Source organism: Falco biarmicus, chromosome 14, assembly GCF_023638135.1.
Source record: "Falco biarmicus isolate bFalBia1 chromosome 14, bFalBia1.pri, whole genome shotgun sequence".
Classification (NCBI taxonomy): Eukaryota; Metazoa; Chordata; class Aves; order Falconiformes; family Falconidae; genus Falco; species Falco biarmicus.
The window spans coordinates 6,993,612-7,015,246 of NC_079301.1; the positions used below are offsets into that span (position 1 = coordinate 6,993,612).

Sequence of the window (21,635 nt, forward strand, 5' to 3'; positions counted from 1 at the left end):
CTTTAGCTTTCTGAAGGACTTGTTGGCTGAATTGTTTCTATATAGTGTAAAATATAAGCTGGTCTACACTTTGCCATTTCTGTCCATCCATATAGAAAGGGAGAAAATACTCTAAATCCTCTTTCAAAGCAAATGTAACTTCTGAGTTTAGATCAATGCTTCCCAATTATATGCTATTTCCTTAGTGTATTTTTATGCCTAAAGGAAACAATGTCTTAGTGGCTTTCAGTGTTGCTGTCTGTTTTTTCCTGAGCTGTAAGTTTTAAATTATGTCAGTAAGTACCTTATGTGCCTTCTTGAATTATGTTTAGAGGGCCAAATGCTGATACTTAAAGATGATTATCAAAATGAAACCACAAACTCAAATGAAAGTTCTTAGACTTCCTTTTCCTCTTTTTAGATTATAAAGCGCTAGTTTAAATAAATATATGAATCTACTGATTTTCATCTTTACTTTACATTTTCCAGGTCTACCATTACTTTTGCCTGATGTTAATGTCTCAAAAGTGCTCTGGAAAAATAAGAATCCATATTGTCCGGTTATTTCATTGCAGCTGTTGAGTTGTTTTTCAGTCAGTGCATATTTCTTCTATAATGCTTGTTCTAGTTTTGGACACATAGTTTCCTTATGTCAATCATAAATTAGAGTGGCATATGACTTCTGCACTATAACTTGGTAGAATTTTTATTCCAAAGCTATGGAAAATTTCCTTGGTCTTCTGCTGAGGTAGTTTGTTGGTCTCATTGCTGCTCTCTCAATTGTTTTACAAATTGGTTTTAGTATTTTACTTGAAGGTTTTGGGATTGAACGGAATGTAAGCAGTGCTCTGTTAAGACCAGGAAGTCATGCTTGAATTGTGGTCCTCATGATGACAATAAATTAGTTTTGCCTTTTTTCTATTTAATAAAGGGTTCATATTGGAATATCAAGAGTTGGTTGCATTTCAGTAAGAAGTTCATAAATATTGAACAAATTTAGTATCTCTGGTTACTTCTGTTCCTCTATGGGTGCTGGTGCTTTGCATTTGTATGTTTCCAATCTTTCCTGCTTCCAAAGTCTTACAAGCAGATGCACAAATGTTTGCATATCTGTTTGAACATCAAACTCTACTTTCTAAAATGGTGCTAGATGATAAATTATAATAATTCTGAAATTGACATGTATGCCACAGGGGGGTGGATTTCTTCAATTATTATCTGGGCTAGCAAAATAATTTGTACAAACTCCTTATCATGTCGTAAACAGCCACCCCACAGGGAAAAAAAAAAAAAAAAAAGCCCCAAAGAAACAAACTAATAAAAACTGAAACCCCCACCAACACAAGAGCTCAATAATCTGAAAAGTTTGTATTAAAATATACCAGACTTTTAGGTTACAGATATACTCAAGATTTAGTGTAAAGGACAACTGCAAAAATCTTTGCTCATCTTTTCACAATTGCCTATCAAATCACATGAAAAAATCAGCTTCCCAGATTTCTCCCATGGTGACAATTATGCTTGTAGGTTTAGAAACGATAGTTCCAATTTTGTTTACTTGTAGAAAAAAAAATTAAGCTGGCATCGGCAAATAAGGATTCCAGATTCATTAGTATTCATTGTCCAAGTTACGAGGCCAAGAATCATAATTGGCATATTTTGCTCAGACATTAAACTACTTATCCATAATATTAGTCTTCTCTGTCCTTATCTTTCTTTCACTGGGGGAAGTATTAAATATCTGCTCTTTATGAAATACAAATATTGATTGCAAAGAATGGCCATACTCATCTTATTTGTGATTTGAAAGGAGCATCTAGCATCTATTTGGGAGATCAGTTGCTGTTCCCTGTTTCTGTCATTGGTATTTTCCTGGCATTGTCAGACATGTCAGCGGTGGACTATGGTGCTGTGTCAGGCCCCTTTTGAACAGGAATTGTGTAACAGGATAAACAAGAATAAAATAACAACAGAATTAGGAATGAGGTAACAGATAAAACCCCACCATCAACAATCATGCTGTTTGCTTACAGAATAGGAACTGAAAAACTCATAAACATAAGAAACTACAAGGAAACACTGAGTCAATATTAGGCATTGTAACAGACATTGACATCAAAACTCTAATTGTCTGATTGGTGCCAGACTCCAAAACTGACCTCAGAAATAGTTTGCTCATCCTAGCTAGCTTTTTACAAGGTAGCTTCCATTGTATAAAGGGTCAGAATGCAGGTCAGAATGGAGACTGTTACTAAATTGAACAAGCTAAGGGGCATTCTCTTTAAGGCATCCTGTCCTTGTAACCAGAGTGGGACAATACTCATTCTGAAAAGATGCACCTGTATAGTCAGTCTCCAGATACTTAATCACCCTCTTGGAACTGGTTTCATTTCAGATAGTAAGACCCTGATTATATATTGTGTTCTCAAATGCTTAAATCTGCATTAGAACCTTGCACTGAAATGCCCTCTTTTGAAGTTTAGAGGTTAAAATCAACATCAGGAGCACAACTCTTTTGCTTGTCAGGTTATTTCATGCTTGGGTCAGGCAGTCCCAGAAGCGCTTGAGGGATTCTGGTTCAATTCCTTTTTGCTCTTGTTCATATTTACCTTCTTCAGAGAGGACAGAGCTTGTATATCCTTATCAGAACTCCCTGGACAATAGCTAGGAGGGCAAAAATCCCTCAAGTGCATGCACATCAAATGCAGGACATAGCAGACATAGTGTTCATGTGCTTAGTCTTCCATATACCTTCATGATTGCAGGCCTGGGACTTCAATACGCTTTTTTTCTTAACAACTATTATTTGCTTAATGTCTGGAAATTCCGGGAAAATTAAGACTTATTTCCAACAAAATAAACAGAACAAAACTTCTGGTTACAAAATGGAGAAAATGAACATAAGCAATCTGAGATTAAAATCTGTAATTCAGACCTTTTGTTGGACATTCTGTAATTCAGACCTCTTGCTGGACAGGTCTGTCAGATCTTTTTGAAAAAGACCTTTTCAGATCTTTTTGAAGAATATAAAAGGCATTAAAGCGTTGTCCGGGTTTCAGCTGGGATAGAGTTAACTAGTAGCTGGTGGAATGCTGCATTTTGGATTTGGTGGAAGAACAATGTTGATAGCACAATGATGGTTTTGGTTGTTGCTAGGTAATGTTTATGTCAAATCAAGGACGTTTCAGTTTCTTGGGCCCTGCTAGTGAGAAGGCTGGAGGAGAAACAAGAAATTGGGAAGGGGCACAGCTAGGTGAGCTGACCTGAACTAGCTGGAAAGGTATTCCATACCAGATGATGTCATGCTGAGCATATATAAACTGGGGGGAAAATGAGGAGGTGGGGGACTTGTGGTGTTATGGCATTTGACTTCCAAAGTAACTGCTATACGTGATGGAGCCCTGCTGTCCTGAGGATGGCTGAACTCCTGTCTGCCCAGTGGAAGTGGTGAACAAATTCCTTGTTTTCTTTTACTTGTGTGTGCAGCTTTTGCTTTACCTACTACGCTGTGTTTATCTCAGCCCACGAGTACTCTCGCTTTTACTCTTCCGATTCTCTCTCCCATCCCACCATGGGGGGAGTGAGTGAGCGGCTGCATGGGGCTGAGCTGCCAGCTGGGGTTAAACCACAAGTGTGTTCTTGTCATTTTCTTGGGTGTCAAAGCACACCATGAAGGCATTCACAAATAGAAGTGCTAGAATTGATATCCAGATCACTCAATGGATACTATAGTTATGATGTAATAGTGATGAATATAGTGCAAATTTCCCATGGTCTTATAAAGACCTCCCGTTGCCTTGTAGAGTAGCCACAGTACAAACGTTCTTCATGTTGTATTTTGATAAAACTTGTGAAAAGCCTCATCTCCATTGACCTATGAAGAAAAAGAAACCCTGTTCTATAACGCACTACTGACACTCTGCTATGTCTGCCATTGAAGTCACTGCGTGTTCTCACTGGACTACAGCCTACAGGAGAAACAAAGCATGTGATTCTCTGGAGTACAGCTTCTTGTTGGTGGGTTGACCTTGGCTGGGGGTCTAGCAAGTGGGGGTTTGGAGACTCTACAGGCTGCAGTCCTTCAGCATAAACCAGCCCCTGCCTGGGTCCTTCCTGGGCCACAGGTCCCGTGCAGAAAACCTGCTTCTACCTGGGCACCTCCATGGCCTGCTGATCCTTCAGGGAACGCCAGCCTGCTCCCCGGCGGTCTCCCCTGCCCCGCGGCCTGGCGCGCCCCCTCCCCTCCGCCTTCACCGGCCCCGGCGCTCCAAGGGCTGTCCCTCATGCGTCTTCCCCTCATTCCCCCTGTCTCCGAGGTGCTTTCCCAGCGCTCCCAGGGTTGTTCCTCACACGTCTCCCCCTCACTCCTCCCGTCTCCAAGGCACTTCCCTAGAGGCGCCAGCACATGGCTGCGGCCGGGCTGTGGGGAACCGGCCCCGGCCTCCCCGCACAGAGGCCCTGGCGGCTGCCTGCTGCCAGCGCTGGGCACAGACACCCGGTGCAGTGCTGGAAAAAGTAAGGAACAAAGATAAATGTTAACCTAGTGAACTATTAAACCAAAATAGATTTTCTGGGAGAGATTTAAGAAAAATCACCTCGACATTTTAAGCACTGATACAGTGATTGCTATGGACAGGGCAAACACCTTGGAGTGGCATTTGCAGGCCTGCTCCTCCCAGCAAAGGTGGGTCTGTGAAAGCCAAGGATGCGCAGTAAAATGTTACCAGCTCTTTCAGAGATGACAGAAAGGAATTGCTAGTATCCTTGGAAAGACTGAGCATGGTGACAAACCAGTCATAGTGACCAAATACCTAAGGCTTTATCCTTTTCAAAGCATGCCATTAGTTTTTAAAGGAGCAGCTTCAGAACTTCCAACTATCAAGCCCCAGAAGACAATGGCAGATCAGTGCAGTCTATTCAGAGTGACTGTGTCTTTGCACTAACTTTGCTGCCTTTACTGTCAGCCAGCCCCAGGTAAGATGTTGGTAGTATCACAGTGAGCATTTCTGGTGACCATACAATAAGCCAGGGTATGTGGAATTTCAAGTTCAAAGTGCCAGTGTGCCTACCCAAAACCTTTCATTTGCTCTCTGAAATGACTCGTCTCCAATTAGTAGTCATCTCTACAATCTCTAGCAGGGCCAGGTTATGTTTACCAGTATTACAAAAATACCTTCACTGATTAACTCAAAGTTAGAATCTTTTAAAACATAATTTTGTTGCAATGTGGTTTTGCTTCTAGCTTCTCAAAATGTTTCTAATCAGTGTGCTGAAAATGTTTGAGGTGAAATGCTTCTGCCATTAATGTGAGATCTTGAAAAAGCAAATGTAGTGTGTAAATATTCTGTGGCTGGTGCACTTCCCATAGGCTGTGCAAACTTCAGGCAAGTGAAATGAGTGGGAGATTCTAAGATGGGACAGAAGAAAAAAAGATGAAACAAGTAACAAGAAAAAAAAAAAATTATCAAAACAGTTGTTATCTTGCTCCTATCAGTAGATGAAAAATAATGAAATGTATGTGAATAGGCTTGTCCATTGTATGATTCTAGCTGTTTCAGCTTGTATGTGATTCAGGAAATGGAAGAAACCTCAGACTATAGCAAAATCTGTTCAGTGAAGTTAGTGCTCCTTGAGAACATCTTAAGTGGATATAATTTAAAAGCATGTCAGCTGGGCCAGGTGGAGTTGGGTGACTCTCAAACTGATCTCAAGTTGTGTTTCCAGCTGGTAATATTTTAGTCTACTCTTGTCATCAGTTAAGAGTAACTAGAGAATGAAATGCATTCTGCTCTCTTCCACTTAAGGAAAAGTTTTGCATCGTGACAGGTTTATTGCTTATGTTTGTTGTTACACAGTAGTTTGTTCGCTGTACTTTCTGTAATGGATGTGGCACTCTATTACTCTCCTGGAATGCAGGATTGTCCTCGGAAAATTTGGCTTGTCCGGATCTGTGGAGGTTTGTCCTGGGCTCAAGCCAGCATTTGTTTACAGAAGCACCTCGCGGTTAGAGGCAAAGGTATAAGAATGTCCAGTGGCTTTATGTGATCTATGCTGTAGTAACAAATGTGGCATAAATAGATCAGATGGGCCTTGGCTGTGTCTTTTTAAGTGGAAAGAATGCCACTATGTACTGGATAAACTCACACCAAAATTTACATTGCCTGTTTCTGTGCATGTAAACTGTATTTTGCAGAAAAGTATTTATTTTTCAAGTAAGCAACAGTTGGAAAAAATAGCTATTGTAATATCATTCTAGAATTCTGAATGGATGATTTTGCTTCAGTGTGGGTTTTTTGGGTTGGTTTTGTTTTATTTGTTTTTATGGAATTAACCTGTATTAAAAAGCTTGCAAAGTAACTCATCAAAGATAGAAAGGAACTCAAAACTGACATCTCACATAATAGCACATCTGTCCTATTGATTTGTTCATAAAATATGGATACTGCACTTAATACTGGTTTTATCTTATTTTTTCAAGTTCTGCCTTTTGGCACCTACATGCTCTGGCCTTCTGTTCAGCTGCATAATCTGAGAACTTCTCCTCACTTGTTTAATGCATCAGTTTCTAGAATACTATTACTTTTAGAACTTCTGTTATCCTATGATATTATTTTGCTGCTGAAACCTGCCAGCTGAATACTATTAGAAGAGGTACATGGTACAATTGCTATAGAAAGAGTCTGTTTTGTTACTTTGCACATTATAGCATTCTTTAAAAGGCTGTGGCTGGGCAGAGAGAAAACTCTTGTTTGTCTTGCCCTGATTAGGGTCAGATGCAACCACCTGGCACTAAATTTCTCCTTTTTATGGACATGTTCAAGAAGAAATAAACTGCTGGTGTGCAGTCTGGGGCAAGAAGGAAATAGAAGTGAGCATGCAGGAAACCTGTAGTGCAACAGGGTCTAAGGCTTCTGAGGAAGCACATGAAACAATTTACCCAGGGATATAATGGAGCATGTATTATGGTTTATTGCAGTTTAGGAAGCCCTGATGAATAGCTTGATTGAGAGCAACCCTGAGAATAAGGGAAAACCCTGTAAGGATGCAAAGGAAGACATTTGTTTACAAATCTCCTTTATTTCTCATCTCCCTCAGTCATTCTCAATTCTCCCCATACCAAAAATTACTTGTTTTGTTGTATATTTTCAAAAAAAACTGGCATTTGAGCTTAAAAGCCGTTCTGATCTTTTCAGGTGTGCTTGTTTTTAAGAAAAGGTCTAGACAGATTTTGTCAAAGCTCCTACCAATTTGAGCTCCTGTCATTGTAATAGGTGCTGACTTGTTTATGTATATTCTCAGGGAATATTGGTATTTTAAATGCCATTTGTGCTTGCTGATGTTTTTCTAGAATTATGGGACTAAACAATTTAGACTTGCAAAAATTGTGGCTTTGTATGTGCATTTGTATTTTCAAATGCATAGAGAAAAATGGATGGGTATTGTGTATGTTTGGGTGTTTTCTTGTCACCTGAACTGACCTCACTTAAAATTTTGACCATTTTTCATGGTGAAAGCTTATATTCAAGTGGAAATTTGTATTTTTAAAAATTTACATTTGTAAAAACGTAAAAATTTGGGAATGCAACCGAGTATTTGAACTTCTGTGAGTTGTTTTTCTAGTGTACAGCCTAATGTGAAGTAAGGAAGACAAGGTATTGCTTGTAAACACCTCTTTGGCTAGTGGAATTCTTCATTACACTAAATATTTTTTTTAGTTAATGCAAAAGGGACTCTGTGTGAAGTTTTATTTTATACACACACTCACACACACCACCCAAATTGCTGTTTGTACTACAGGAAAACTTTTTCATAGGGAAATGCTCATCTCATCACAAGTAACTGTTAAGAAAATGTACTTCTCTGTTCTTTCTTGGTCTAGAATGTCCAGGACTTAAATGTTCCTGTTTATCAGTGTTAAATGAATGATGGGCGCATATTTAACACTGTTATATTTGAAGTAAAAACAAAAGTAGGGCCACAGAGTTTTTGTGACAGTATTGTGAATGCCTTTCTCATTTGTTCTGTACCAAGTGGTCTTGAAGTCTGTAGATCTCCCTTACTCCACTGTTAATACCACCTTGAGAGGTCAAGTCTGCACAAGACTTATATCACTGTTTTCATCGTGTCCCTAAACAGTAAACTCTGGATTGCATTAGGTAATTCTTTTCTCAAAGAAGGATCAACTGCTGAGCAAACAACTGGTTCAGGTCTTTGAAGAACTGCAGTTATTGCCCGATAGCCCTGTCCCATTGCTTCAAAGGAATCAAACCACCAAGGAGTATATTATTGATTTTACTGTTTTGGTTGCATTTATTAATGATACCATAAATGTTGTCAGCTACCTTCTGTTCTTGTAGCTAGTATCCAGCAGTGTGTTGGTTCAGTCCATTCAGTAGGTAGTCTGTTTTGAGAACATGAGGATTAAGAAATTTCTGTCTTTTTCACTCTTCCAAACACAGGAATATTCTGTAACTTCTAGTCACTGTGATTTGTCTTTGTGTTTCCTATTAGCAAGGGCAGTATGTACAGTTTCTTATGGAGGTGGACTTTAAAGGTCGAATTTCCCTCAACATGAGGGCAAGGTCATTGCTCTGTCCCAGAATCTGGAAAGCAAGGGCTCTTTAACATTGCTCAACATTCATTGTTCAATAAAATATATTTTCTATTGGAAAAAATGCAAGTTATTAGGTTCTTCAAGAAAGATCTTTGATAAGTGCTTTAATCACTGGACCAAAGCTAGTCTCTCATGCTCTGCCTTAGGGAAATTGTTAGTAATTACACTAGGTAGGATGCTTCCTAAACAGAATAAGAGCTCTTTAGCTTGGGGCTTAAGGCACGCTGCTGATAGGCCAAATAGCTTCAGATATTTGGCCCTACCTTGAAAACAGTGAGCTGGAGAGTGGATCTGAGGCAGGCAGTTGGGTGGCTTTTTAGTTAAAGCTTTGGAACTCCTTGCCACAGTATGCTCTAGATGTGAAGAGTTTACGTAGGTTCAGAGAGAATTGGGCTAATTCTTAGAAGAAAAAATAAATCATTAAGTTCTGCTAAATAAAGAAAAATTTAAGAAGTTCCTGAGCTGCAGCTTGTTGTATTAAAAGTGAAGATATCTAATATATAACATTGTCAGTGAGAAGATAGCTAAATAGGTCAGTATGGCTGCTCTTACATTCTTTCTGTGTTTGTTGGGAAGAATAGTGATATGAACATGAGTCTGCCATATCGCAGGTGAAAGCCTTATCTGTAAGGCTTACTCTCTGTTTGTGGGGGATGTAAAAGCAGTGCCTGTTTTGTAAAAACTTTCTAAACTGTCCAGCTTTTTGTTTCTCATTAAATTGAATCCAGTTTTCTAGTCAGCTTTTCTCTTAAGCAAAAAAAAGGTAGGAAAGGAAGCTCATACATGATAAGTAATGGTTTGATGGTGAGAGTCAGGGAACATGAGGTACGGGAAGTTTATAAACTGGGAAATAAATTCAATTTTATTACATTTTTTATGTAGGAGGGGAAGGTAAAACGTAAGAGTGAGAACAGAGTGAATCAGGCAATTGTTTCATAGGAAGAGGTATAATGCTCAAATAGGAAATACTGTAATAGGAGCTTAGAATTTCTTTCTAAACTCCTTTCGTGTTCTTGAAGTGTCTTACCTGGTGTGGCCTTTCCAGTGCCTCCACATCTGAGAAGTCCTTGATACATTTTGTTTTAGCAGCACTTTGGTATTTGGAGGCCAAACAATTACAGTTCTAGTACAACTACAAATCCTGCTGGAGTCAGTGCTCCCATTAACGGTAATGGAGGTTGGGTCTCTGCTCCTGAACACAGCACTCAACATTCACCCATAATTGTCTATAAAATCAAATCATATCCACTTTATTATTTGACATTGCTCCCTCTGACAGTCCTGTAAACACATCAAAATTGCTTTCTTGGATGTTTAGTACATACCCCTTTGTATCCTTCGAGGCAATTTTCTGTTAATTTAAGATGCTCTTGCATGTTGCACGGGGAGGTAACTACTGAAGATGGTTAACCTATTGATCTGTTACCCCTTACTTTGTATTGCTTTTACCCTCCCATTTCTCTTCTCTCCGATGTTTTCTCATTATCTGTATCTCGCATGTTAATGCTCGTCTTCCAGATGAAATCATACACACTTTCCAAAAGAGAGGGGTTTTTATGTGGAGCTTTGTAGTGTTTTGTAGTAGTAACATCATCATTTGTTTGTAAGGAATGTAATGTTTGATTGTATTGTTTCTGTTGGTTTAACACATAAGTTTATGAATGTCAGTCATGAAAACAGACCAATTTATCTTCTGAAAAAAAAGGAAATAAAATCTTGATAAAACCTTTTAACTTTCAAAGCTCCTTCTGCTCATTGTTTATGTATGGTTTTGCAGCCTGGATATTTTTAGACTGGTACTCCCATTGAAAATATGAGTTTTGAATGTTTAAAGAACACATGAGTACATCTTGCTGAGATCATCTTTGCCCCTGTATTTTTCCAGTTTCTTTGCATCTACTCATACAGCAGACTTGATGGAAGCTTTTTTCTCTTTTGCTCATTAGCATACATTCCTCTGTCTTCAGAGATATAAATGTTATAATGTTGTAATAGCAGAGTTTCTGGGAAAAAAAGAACAATTTGTTGACTTGGAATAAGTACACTGCTGTTTGCTTGGCTAAACTACATCTCATCACAATAATGTATTTTTATTCACTTTTAATGACCATTTCACTGTGCTATTTGCTCAGAATGCTCTTAAATTTGAACAGGAGTTTCTTCTCCTTTTATCACCTTATCTTTGTTTTCCCCAAGAGCGTTGTTGGCCTACCAAGCTGTGACAATTTCCATGAAATGCCACGATCAGGATATGATCAGAAAAATGATACTGTCCAAGTCTCAAGGTGATATCAGAAACATTGTGTTTATTTCCTAACTGAGATCAGTTAAAAGAAGTGCCATGTGTATTTGAAACCCACATAGACAGGTGTTTATTTGGTTATCCTAGCCACTAAGAAATAAGAATAGTCAAATATAGTAATATAATGAGACTCTATCAAAATACATATGTTATTTTTTTTTATCTGTGCTTAAGTCTTTGCAATGTTAGTAAGTGTTTGCAATGTAAATGCTACAGGCTTTTCTAGGTCATTTAGCATTATATGAGAAATCACTGCTCTGACCCCATATGGTGAAGCGTCAGAAGCTAAACAGATTGGCAGGGCAGGGTCATAATGCACTATAATCCTTGAGGACATCAGATGCTGTTTAGCCAATTCAAAGCAGCTTGACATTCCTTTCACCAGAGACACTTTATTTCTCTGTAGTAGTTCTGTCATAAAAACTAACTGCAGCAGACAGATTTGATATGCATTTCCTGAAGTAGTTTCAGCAGAGGTGGACAGGGTTTAATTCTAATATATATTTTGTGTTAGTTGGTTCATACAATAAACTACATGTCTTGGAAGTGGAATAAATTCCTGGTTCTTGTATTTATTTTTTTCCTGAATACATAGCGGGGTCATGAAGGAAGAGGTTACATGCTTTGAAATGTTGTGGTTTAGTAGTCAAATCATAGAGGTGACAGGCTTTCTACATTCTACTTTCTGGAGTATTATTTGCTATTAATAAAAATCTCATTACACTTTTTTCGGATTTCTCTTATGCATTCATAGTATGAAGAAGAAAAGTGCATCTGCAGAAAGATTGCATTGGAAAGGAACTCAGGAGACTGTCTAGTCTGTCTCCTGCTGCAAGATGGAATCAAAGCACAAGTAGGTGCTGGCAGAACTTATTCTAAAAGATCTCTAATGATAGTAACTTCACACTTTCTGTAAGCAATCTGTTCCAGGGATGAAATAATGTAATTTTTTAGGCAGGCTTTTTAGCTCTTCTAACCATAAGAGCAGTATGATATATTGCAGGAACGAAACTGGTGGATTTTGCATGAGAAGCATTGAAGGTATTTTTTCTTAGTGAACACAATTGTTTCTCTTTCCATTTATTGTTATGGTAAACCACCCAACCAGGACTTATCAGAACTTTATGTATATGTGTGCGAATGCATATATATATCTGTCAACTTGAAGACCGTGATGCCATCAAAGTTATTTAGAAAAATCCTGTTAAAAATTGCTAGTGATTTATATTCCTGAAGCTGAAGGACTAGGAACATGGAGATTCTATTCATAGCAATCCTCTCTGCAAAACTTTGAACTTGTTAGTTTGAACATCTCTTCACCTTTAGAGAGGATATAACACTTACGTGGTGGTGCAGAGCATTACGAGTCTGACATTTATGACATGGTTTTGTTCTTCTGCCTCTCCCTTCATCTCAACTTGTGAATGTTTTTGTTTTACTTTTATCTAGTTGGTTTTATCAGACTAGAATTATACTAAATACATGAGAATTATCTAATGATAAATATCTGCGTTAAACTGTATATAAAAATATTTAATGTAGAAGGTGTTTGAAGGTGTGTGCTAATGGTATTGGGTTTTTCTCCAATGTGCCAACTGTATTTCGAGGCTGTTTTATTCATCAAGGTTAATTTTGCATTTTTAACTCCTAGGTAATTATAGAAATGCTTATTTTAAAACTGAACAGGCTGGAATTGCAGCTCGAGGTGTGTTTGCTATGAATACACAGTGAACAAATCTATGCACAGTGTATATGTTGCTCACAGTACAATTATTAATATAATTTATTTATAAATGGGCCTGTGAAAATACTGTGTATTTTTGATAGCAGTTGCAGTCAGAGAAGAATGGCTGGTTTTCTGCTGTTATCTAAGATGTTATTCAGCTTGAAATACAGGGTTATCTAGCTCAGGCACTTCAAAATTTCCTTTAATATCCACAAACTACTGTATTCCCAAAAGCATCATTGATCATCCATCTCTAAAATTATCTCATGGCATTGTCCCTCTTTTTAAAATGTTTGTTGTTCTCTTTCCTCCCCTACTTTCTTTTATGCAGATTCATTTAAATATACTTATTTTTTTGATTAGTTTGTTTCCCCTCTCTTTAGAAATTAGGTTTCTATCTGTTTTGTTTCTTCTCGTTCTTCAGTTTTACCATAAACGTTGAGCTCATCCATAAATCCTAGGGTTTCAGATATCCTAGATGCTATTCCTTTTTTCTTTATTTATCTGTTAGAAAAACAGGGGAAAAAAGAGCAAAAAAACCCAACAAACCAACATTTTTGACCAATGCTCAGATATCAAACTATACTCTCTTATGTTTTGTTTTTGTTTTTTTTTTTTTAATACCATCATTCTAAAATAGTCCAACATAGTACAATATTTGATCTTTCTTTGTGTCTGCTTTGACTACTCTTTTCAGCAAGTAATACAGGTAATACCATTACACATGACTCCCCAGGCTGTCTTAAGAGCAATGATCCTACAAAAGCTTTTTCAAATTCATGAAAAGCAGAATGTATAGCAGCTATGTAGTATTCCTAGTCTCATTATGGTAAATAGGAATATTTTTTCCTGGGGTCATTAATAGACCTGTAGTCTCAAACAATTAATTCGTGTTTCAGGTTACTGTATTTTATAATGCAGAGCTAAGAAATTTGGTTCAAATGCTTGGCTTGTTCACATGATGTTTAAATTTTAATCTGCAGTGAATAACAAGTGTGGAATTCTTTTGTTATCTGTCAGCATTTTATATTATCCAGTGGGAATCTTGTACAACTTCAGAGGAGACCCATCTGTTTTACTGTTCTTCTCATTATGCCAATCAAAAAGTCACTTCTAATAGCTTGAGAGCGCCGCACAATGTTTTTGGTTGAGTCATAGAAGAAAATGAACTTCCCCTATCCCCCTGCCATGAGTTGTTTTTAGTTCTGAGAATTTGCATTTTCTGAATGGAACTCTCAGCGAGTTACCTTTTAACTCAGATTTTAATTAGTTGATGTAATAACTATTGACTTTGCTGTAGGAATATGCCAGTATTATTGATATGACAATTAAATGCAAAATGATTAGTCTATTAAAGAAGTACTAATTGACTTCTGTCTTACTAGGCTAAACTGTTAAGAGCTGATTGGTCAGAATAAAGTGAGCTGTATCTGTAATTATTAAGCTCTGAATTTCACTTCTTATGCTATTTATATTTTTTTCTTTGAATAATCCTCTGAGTTGATAGATGCATGTTTTCAGATGGATTTTAATTTAGTTTGAATAGAAATTGCAGGAATAGTTTGCATTTATTGATGATGCATTAGTGTAACATTTTGTAGACAAAGGAGAAAGACTTCTAGATGATCTGGAAATTGTTATATTTTGATGGTGCTGAGAGGCTTAAGAATGTTTACTAATAAGATAATTATTCATTGTGCTTAATATTGGGTCATAATACATTAACTTGACTTTCCGTAACATAGTGTGGCTTCCTCAGTTTGTAAAGTGGATGAAAGTTATGCCTAATGGTATTTGTTTAAAATTGATCCTTCTTGTCTTCATAGGAGTTTATGGTCATTTTGCATGGATACAAATGATTGCACAAAATATGAAGTACTGTGTTGTTGGGGTGTTTTTGTTTTGTTGATTGTTTTTGTCTTGACCTTTTCTGCATTGTCTTTATAAACACCATTGCCTTATTTGCAGTAAAACCTTGGCTACTTTGACTCTTGTGCCTATAGACAACATACTCTTCTGTTTGGGAGAAGCCTTGTCAATTCTGAAATTTTGAAAATATATGAAATACAAAACTGTTGTAAATGAAGCTTTACAATACCAGAATGAGTTCATCACCATTTTCTCCTATGTTATATAGGGAGGAAAAAAAATCCCCTTAGAGTTAAATTTTAGTTTTATTGCTGATAGATAATTTAAATGTTTAACTGTCAAATTGAAATGAAGTTGTTGCTGACAGCCCTTATTTATCAGTTGTAATAGTCTGTGTGTACTAAGCATTGCTCTCCCTTTTCTTCCAGGCCAAGTGTAAAAGGCACTGAAATAGCTTCATAATCAAGATCTAGGAAGAAAGGTAAGACTTGAAGGACATAAATTGATGATAATTGTCTTACTTTGCTGTTTTGGATTCAATTTTTGTTTTGTGTTCTGCTGCCTAGAAGGCTCCGTACTCTTGTGAAATTCCTGTGTTTTTGCTTTCATAAGAAAATAATGTTTTAAATTCTCCAGAAAATTTCCCCCTTTGTATCAGTGTGGTGCTTCCAGTGTCCATGATTTGTCTGTTTGTCCTTCATGGTGTAGGACAGTGAATGACTCTGGGTTGTTGATGTTCCTTATTCACACAAGTTTAAGCAGAAATGTATAAAAAAATCCTTTGTATTTTTCAAAAATTCACTTTTAGGTAATTAGTGATGTTCACATGTTTTCATAATTGCCTATTTTTTATGTCTGAATACCATGGCTTAAAATATTCACAGCAGTCAAAGGAAAGGAAACAAAGAGAAATGGAACTGTGTCTGTGAGTGTTGCGCACAGTGACGACAGTTTTGCTTAGTTATGTTGCTGGTGGGTGCTTTAGAACTATAAGCCTAATTTCTTTGGGGTTGGTTTTTAAAATGCACATATTGCATCATTTTAGGAATATCTGAGATGCTTTGGTATTAGCTAGCAGCAAAGATAGTGGTGAGAGAGGATGAATGCTGATGTTTAGGTGAATCATGTGGAGGTGGGTAGAAGGAAATGGCATCCTGGGAGCTGTAAAAGTGCCTCCAGTTTTCTCTCTACTAGCACTCTGTGTCTTGGTTGATAACATATCAAAGGAACAACAAGAACAGCTGTCTGCTTTGTTATAAAACTGCCTATACATGCTACTCCCCAGGCAGTCCATCCCCCTAGTACAGGGGATCACTAGGCTAACAGCATGTTTCAGACATCTGCCTGCCTCCTTAAATCTGTTGTTCCCCTCCTCCCAGGCCAAGCTCAGTGGATTCATGTGACTATAGTCTCAGTATGTCAACAGACAGGACTTCTTGAAGCTATAGGATTCAGAACTGTTTTTCTGTTTCTGTGGAAAGTACAAAAAATAAACTAGAAGAGTGTGTGTGATGGCTTAAATTGAACTGAAGGAACTAGCTTTAAATGCCTGGAACCAAAAGCATACTTTATGAAACAGGTGGGACAGGAAGAACAACTTGGTTAGTGTAGTTCAACAAGAATTGTGAAGGTGTTGGTACAGCAGAATATACTTAATTTGAGCAGAAGTTGAGGTAGGGACAACAAGATATGTAACCCTATAGCTGAGACCCAAACTTGATCCAGAAGGTAAAGTAGTCCGACATTTAGAAAAGAAAATCTCACAACATGAAAAACAGACATGAAGAGTGACGAGTTCTTAGTGAACTGGATTGAGATTTGTATCAAAGAGTATGTTACACTTGCAAGAGCTGAGGCAGCTAAGAAGGGAATGAATGTTTTACACAGTTTTAAAAGGTATTGAATTCTTTATCTCTAATACATTGTAGATGGTGTTGGGGATCTTGTATGCTGTGGAGTGGGAATGGCAATCTGGAAGCAGAAAAAAATAATTATATAGATGCCTAGGATGCTAATGCTGACAATTAAGTAATATTACAGAAGGTTCCTGATGCAGTATTATCGTAACAGAAAGAAGCATAACACTACCATGATTTTCAGTCACTGGTAGAGAAATCGCTAGTTTCTAACAGTAAGAATAGCAATTAAAAAAATAAAAAAAGAAATAACACTTTTTTCCATCATCTTTTTAGCTGAGCATCTTTTTTGCTGTAAGCAAATCACCTGAAAAATTATGTGCTGAAATAGAACTTTTTTTCATTATGTACACTCACAAGAGACTAGTTTAAAGCACACTTGATTTGGCAATCCAAAAAAGTATAAAATAATTATCACAAAGGTTACGTTCCTTAGATTATGTGCTCTGCTTTATATTTTTGAATACAAGCCAATGTTCTCCAACTAACCATTTCAAAAGACTTGAAAATCATTTTAAAAAGAAACAAGCAAACCCCATAAAATAACTCAAAATCTTTTCACAATTCATTTAAGTAGCTTTCTAATCACATATGCAAAACTGAAGTAGCTTCTTTTTTTCCTTCATTACATTCACAGAATCTAAGTGAGAAACATGTTTCATTTAAAGACCTGCATGCAGTAAACCAGGCTGTATGTCTATGCAGGACTTTCAAAGAAATCTGGGCATTGACCATTTCGGCTGTAGGTCAATTACATAACTTTAAAGCTGAATGCATGGGATAAATAGTGATTCAGACAGACAATGTCAATAAATCTCTGAAGGGAGGAATGGAGCAACTTGGTACATGGGATGAAAGTGATCTACAAATCAAGAATGGCAGATAGAACAGATCAACAAACTATAGGTAGAACTACATATGTATAAATATATATATATAATGGTTTTGGAAAGCTTGAAAACTAACAATATTTGGGATGCTTTTAATTGAGGTTTTAAGGCAGCTATTAAACTATGAGATGGAATGTAAATGGGATATTGTGTAATGCTTATTTATATAAGAGGAAACAAGTAAAGAAATTATGATGAGGAAGAACCCTTGAAGTGTGACATTCTTATGGTTACATTTAAAAAGTTACAGTTCTATTTTTTTGGTCTTACCTAACAGCAGTAGAAAGTCAGGTAATAATACTAGGTCTCTATGGCATTTTAATTTAACATGCCATTATCTCAAAAGTTTGTTTAAATCATTCCAGTAGGTGTTGAACATAGAACTTTTTTTGATAAAGCTGTTGAAAGTTTATAGGTTTGGGGGTTGTATGATTTGAAAGGACCATCACAGACAAGAAGGAAGGAGGAAAAAAAAAAGTGCACTGCTGAATGGCATCCTATGACGAAAGAATAGTTGAAGTGATTCAGTAATTTTAGTTTTCGTATGGGTGACTTGATATCTCAGATCTTGTCTTCAGATCTGCTGAACAAGTGCAAAATTTTAAAAAATCAGTACATTTGTGGTCACTGCTAGTTTGTAAGTGAAATTTGTTGCTTGTTATTTGGTACCATTTGATATTCAGTTGTGAAGTTCAAAACCTGGAGCTGACTGGATATTCCACCCACCCCCCACCCCCCACCCACCCCCAAAAGGAATGCCGTGCCAAAAAAGACGTGAAACTTACTTATGAAGTCTCATTAATACAATGATCTATTAGGTTATGCTTTTCTGTTTCACTGTAGGGATTTTTCAAAGCTCTACAGCGTTGAATGTGTGAAACACATGTCTTTGAAACAACAGAGAATGCTGTTACAGGCATACATAGCCTGTCTTTCCCAATCTCTTTTGGAAAAGAAATGTGAAACCTGATTTTCTGTTGAAATAGAAGTGGAAATGTCCACCTCACTCCTGCTATTTGGTAGAGTTAATTTGAATCTTTTATTTGCTACACTGATAGCAATTGAGACAGAAGAAAAAATGAAAGAAGAAAACAATGAAATATATTAGATAAGTTTACTATCCTTATATGCTGTCTTAAGGAGGATCCTTCCTTTATATCTCTGATTTGAGAGGCTGAACATAATGCTGCCTCCTACTCAGGATTTCTTTTTTCTATTTTTTTTTCTTCTTTTCTTAAAGATTTTCTGTATGCCTTTTCAACGCAAAGTGGGTCATCTTCAACTGCAAGCTGTTAAGCTTTTTCAATCCAATTTTCAAGAAAATTAACCAGCTCTTTCTTACCCAGATCATATGGGAGCCCATGTAGCCTGAGGATTTCATCTTGGATCTAGTTCTCAAATATTTCTACATTGGTGTGTAAGATTTTATCTCCTTTCATTAGACTTGTGTATTCAGGCTTTTCCTCAGCTTTCAAAAAGTAACGTTTTTTTCTTTCCATTACATATTCTTCTTATTTTATACTTTCCAAGCTCTTGAGAAGCTTGAGCTGACACCGTTGTTTTCCTTAAAATCTACAGGAAAAACAACCAATTTCTTAGGAACACTTCTAATCACAGTTTTTGCTGCTAATTAGTTTGTTCTCAGAAGATGGATATTGTTTCTTCCAATGTTTTGGTGCTATAAAGTCTCAAAGTGTACATCTGTGTAATATTAATGTTTTAATATTTAAAGTCTTATTTCTTTAGCTATGTATTTTGATAGATTTATGTAAGTTTTATTGCTGTGCAGTGGGAAAAAGTAAGTTACTAAGTGTGGCACTCCATGGCTTGATGTAAGGGACCTTCCAGTCTTTCTAAATAAATATATTTTTAAATTACTTAATCTGTCAAAAAGCAAAAAAGATAGTTGGCAGCCAAAGCAAAGGGGCAAATTATGGATGATACTATTGAAAATGCAATTGCTGGTGCTCACCTAAGGTGGTAATATGTGAAGCTGGTACCCAGCCACCTGCATAAGAGGATGTTTTTGCCTTGTAGTGCTTGCATGTTATGACATCCTGGATGTTTAAGGATTTCAGTAAGTGAAAAAGTCAAGTTATAGGTATGTTAGTTAAGTGTGTTCCAGTACAAATTTGGTTGCACCAAGGCAATCTTATTCACTGAGTTAACAAGGCAGCTATGTGGCAGTAGTATGCTCTCAAAACAGCACAGAGGCAGTATGAGAAGGCTGTGTTTAGATCTAATCAGAAAAAGTATTGCATAGCATACATAGTCATAAATGAATACTAAACTTTTAAAATACCTATTCTTCTCTGCAGGGATTGGGATGGTTTGTGGTTTAAGAGAGTAACATTGCTAATCATCACTACTTGGGCATTGAACCAGCCCTTCTTGTCCCACTCCTGCAGCATGATTTTTAGTTCAAAATCTTAATTGAGTCCTTCAGGAATTAATTACATTTTCATTGGAAAGGAAGGAAATGGTAAGATCCAAAACGCATTTGACAAACACATGAAATGCTGAAGAATTAGGGAACAAAGTACCAAAAAGAGGGGAAATGAGCTTCAGTTTGGGAACAGTTTCAGACAGATTGGAAGTATGTGGAAACAGTCATCAGTGCATTCAATTAGTCTTAAAAGGCTAAGTTATGCAAGACATTGCTAATTTTGTCTAAACAAAGAGGATATTAAGTTTACTGTTGAGGAGAAGAAATGTATATCAAGTTAAAATGGGACTCCTTTCCACAATTTTTATTTTCTTCTTTCCTGTATTAATTCCTATATTATATATGCATTTTAACGTGGTCTTAAAATCTTTTTAATGTGATATTGTCTGGATAATGAATCTGAATGGACATTCCTAAACATTTTTTTTTTTTTTTAAATAATCTGTCTGGATACTGGACACCTTCACATCCTGTGCTTGCTGCCATTTGACCAGTACTGTACCTGTGCTAGCAAGTTTTATTGCTCGTTAGTTCTAGTTAGTTTAACTTTTTCCCCAGCAGCCTGCTGCATCTGAAAATTATGATCAATATTAAAACCACTCAAAAACTACTGTCTGGCAAAATGTAAGTGTCTGGAATGAGAATCAATGATCTTCAACAGAAGTAAATTTCTACAGAGCCATCTGTTGTTACTGCTGCTCTATGCAGTTGCAGAATTTTGACTAATATATAGTTATTGCATCAAGATCTCATCCATTTCCATATTTACTATTCTTATAGATCTGTATATTTGTGGGAAAAGCTTTCCAAAGCTGAATTCTGAGGCTGCAATTACATAGTATTGTAGTGGTACTCCTGTAGCTTCATCTGATTTTGGTTCAGTTATAGGATGTATATACTGCAAAGATGCTAGAAGTACTCCCCTTTTTATTTGTTACAAAATTGCAGTGAATAGCTGAGAGGTCAGTACACAAGCGCAGCACTTCAAGGACAACTTTAAGGCACGTCTTGATTTGTGTGGTGTCAGCTTCACAATGTGGAAAGCTGCAGCTGAGGGCTGTCTGCTCTGGAGAGAAAATGTACTCACGCTGTCAAAGCCTATGAACAAAACGAGAATGACACTGGGCAGCACAGAAGGTGCCAGACAAAAGAAAATCCAGTGAGTTCAGGAAATTACACAGGTGGTAGCTTTTTGTGCTACTATAAGGTGAAAATCAGATTTCATAGCAAATAAGATGAAAAAGTTGATTCTTCATACTGTGAGTCAATAGAAAAGCTTTATCATCTATCCTCGTTTGGCTTCTTCCACTGTCATATAGGTGATCTTGTGCTCTCTGGATATTCATCTTAAAGCTTTTGGTCTTGGATTTTCCAGCACGGCTGTTTTTCAAAACAAATCAAACCAAAATCTTGCCATCCCTCAGGCATCTTTAAAAAAATTAGTGTACTTTGAATATAGTTCTTGTCTCCCTACAGTTGAAGTGTATTGCAGCAGTATGCTGTTTTAGAGTAACCCAAAATACATAGAATGTCATTTAAATGGAATTTGTCTTTGCTATTGATCCTGATAAAAATTATTCATAAACAGGATTTAGCAGGGACAATGTGCAGCTGGCTGGCACCTTAGATACGTTTTGTTATAATTGTTCAAAAATAACTGTTCACTGACTAGAGGGATGGTATCAGAAGCACCAAAGGATTTTTCTTGTCTCACAAAAGACTTTAATGGGCATATTTTATGATAAAAAGCAATGTAGACCTCTAACATCTGGAGCTGTAACATATTTACTGTTCTAAGATACTTTGTTTTGTGTGTGTTGGGAACTAAAATAACAGTTGGAAATATCACCATTTGTATCGTGGCTCTGTCAACTCACGGCGTAGTAATTCCTT

The 21,635-nt window shown here is 36.9% G+C and overlaps 1 long non-coding RNA gene across 2 annotated transcripts in view; it reads left to right on the top strand.

The window, feature by feature from the left end:
* The window catches only part of LOC130159034 (uncharacterized), a 441,764-nt gene that overhangs the window by 231,391 nt on the left and 188,738 nt on the right, over positions 1 to 21,635 (top strand). For both annotated transcript variants that reach the window (XR_008825592.1, XR_008825593.1), the window contains exon 5: positions 14,919 to 14,971. This is a non-coding gene — a long non-coding RNA (uncharacterized LOC130159034). The remainder of the gene's footprint in view (positions 1 to 14,918; positions 14,972 to 21,635) is intronic.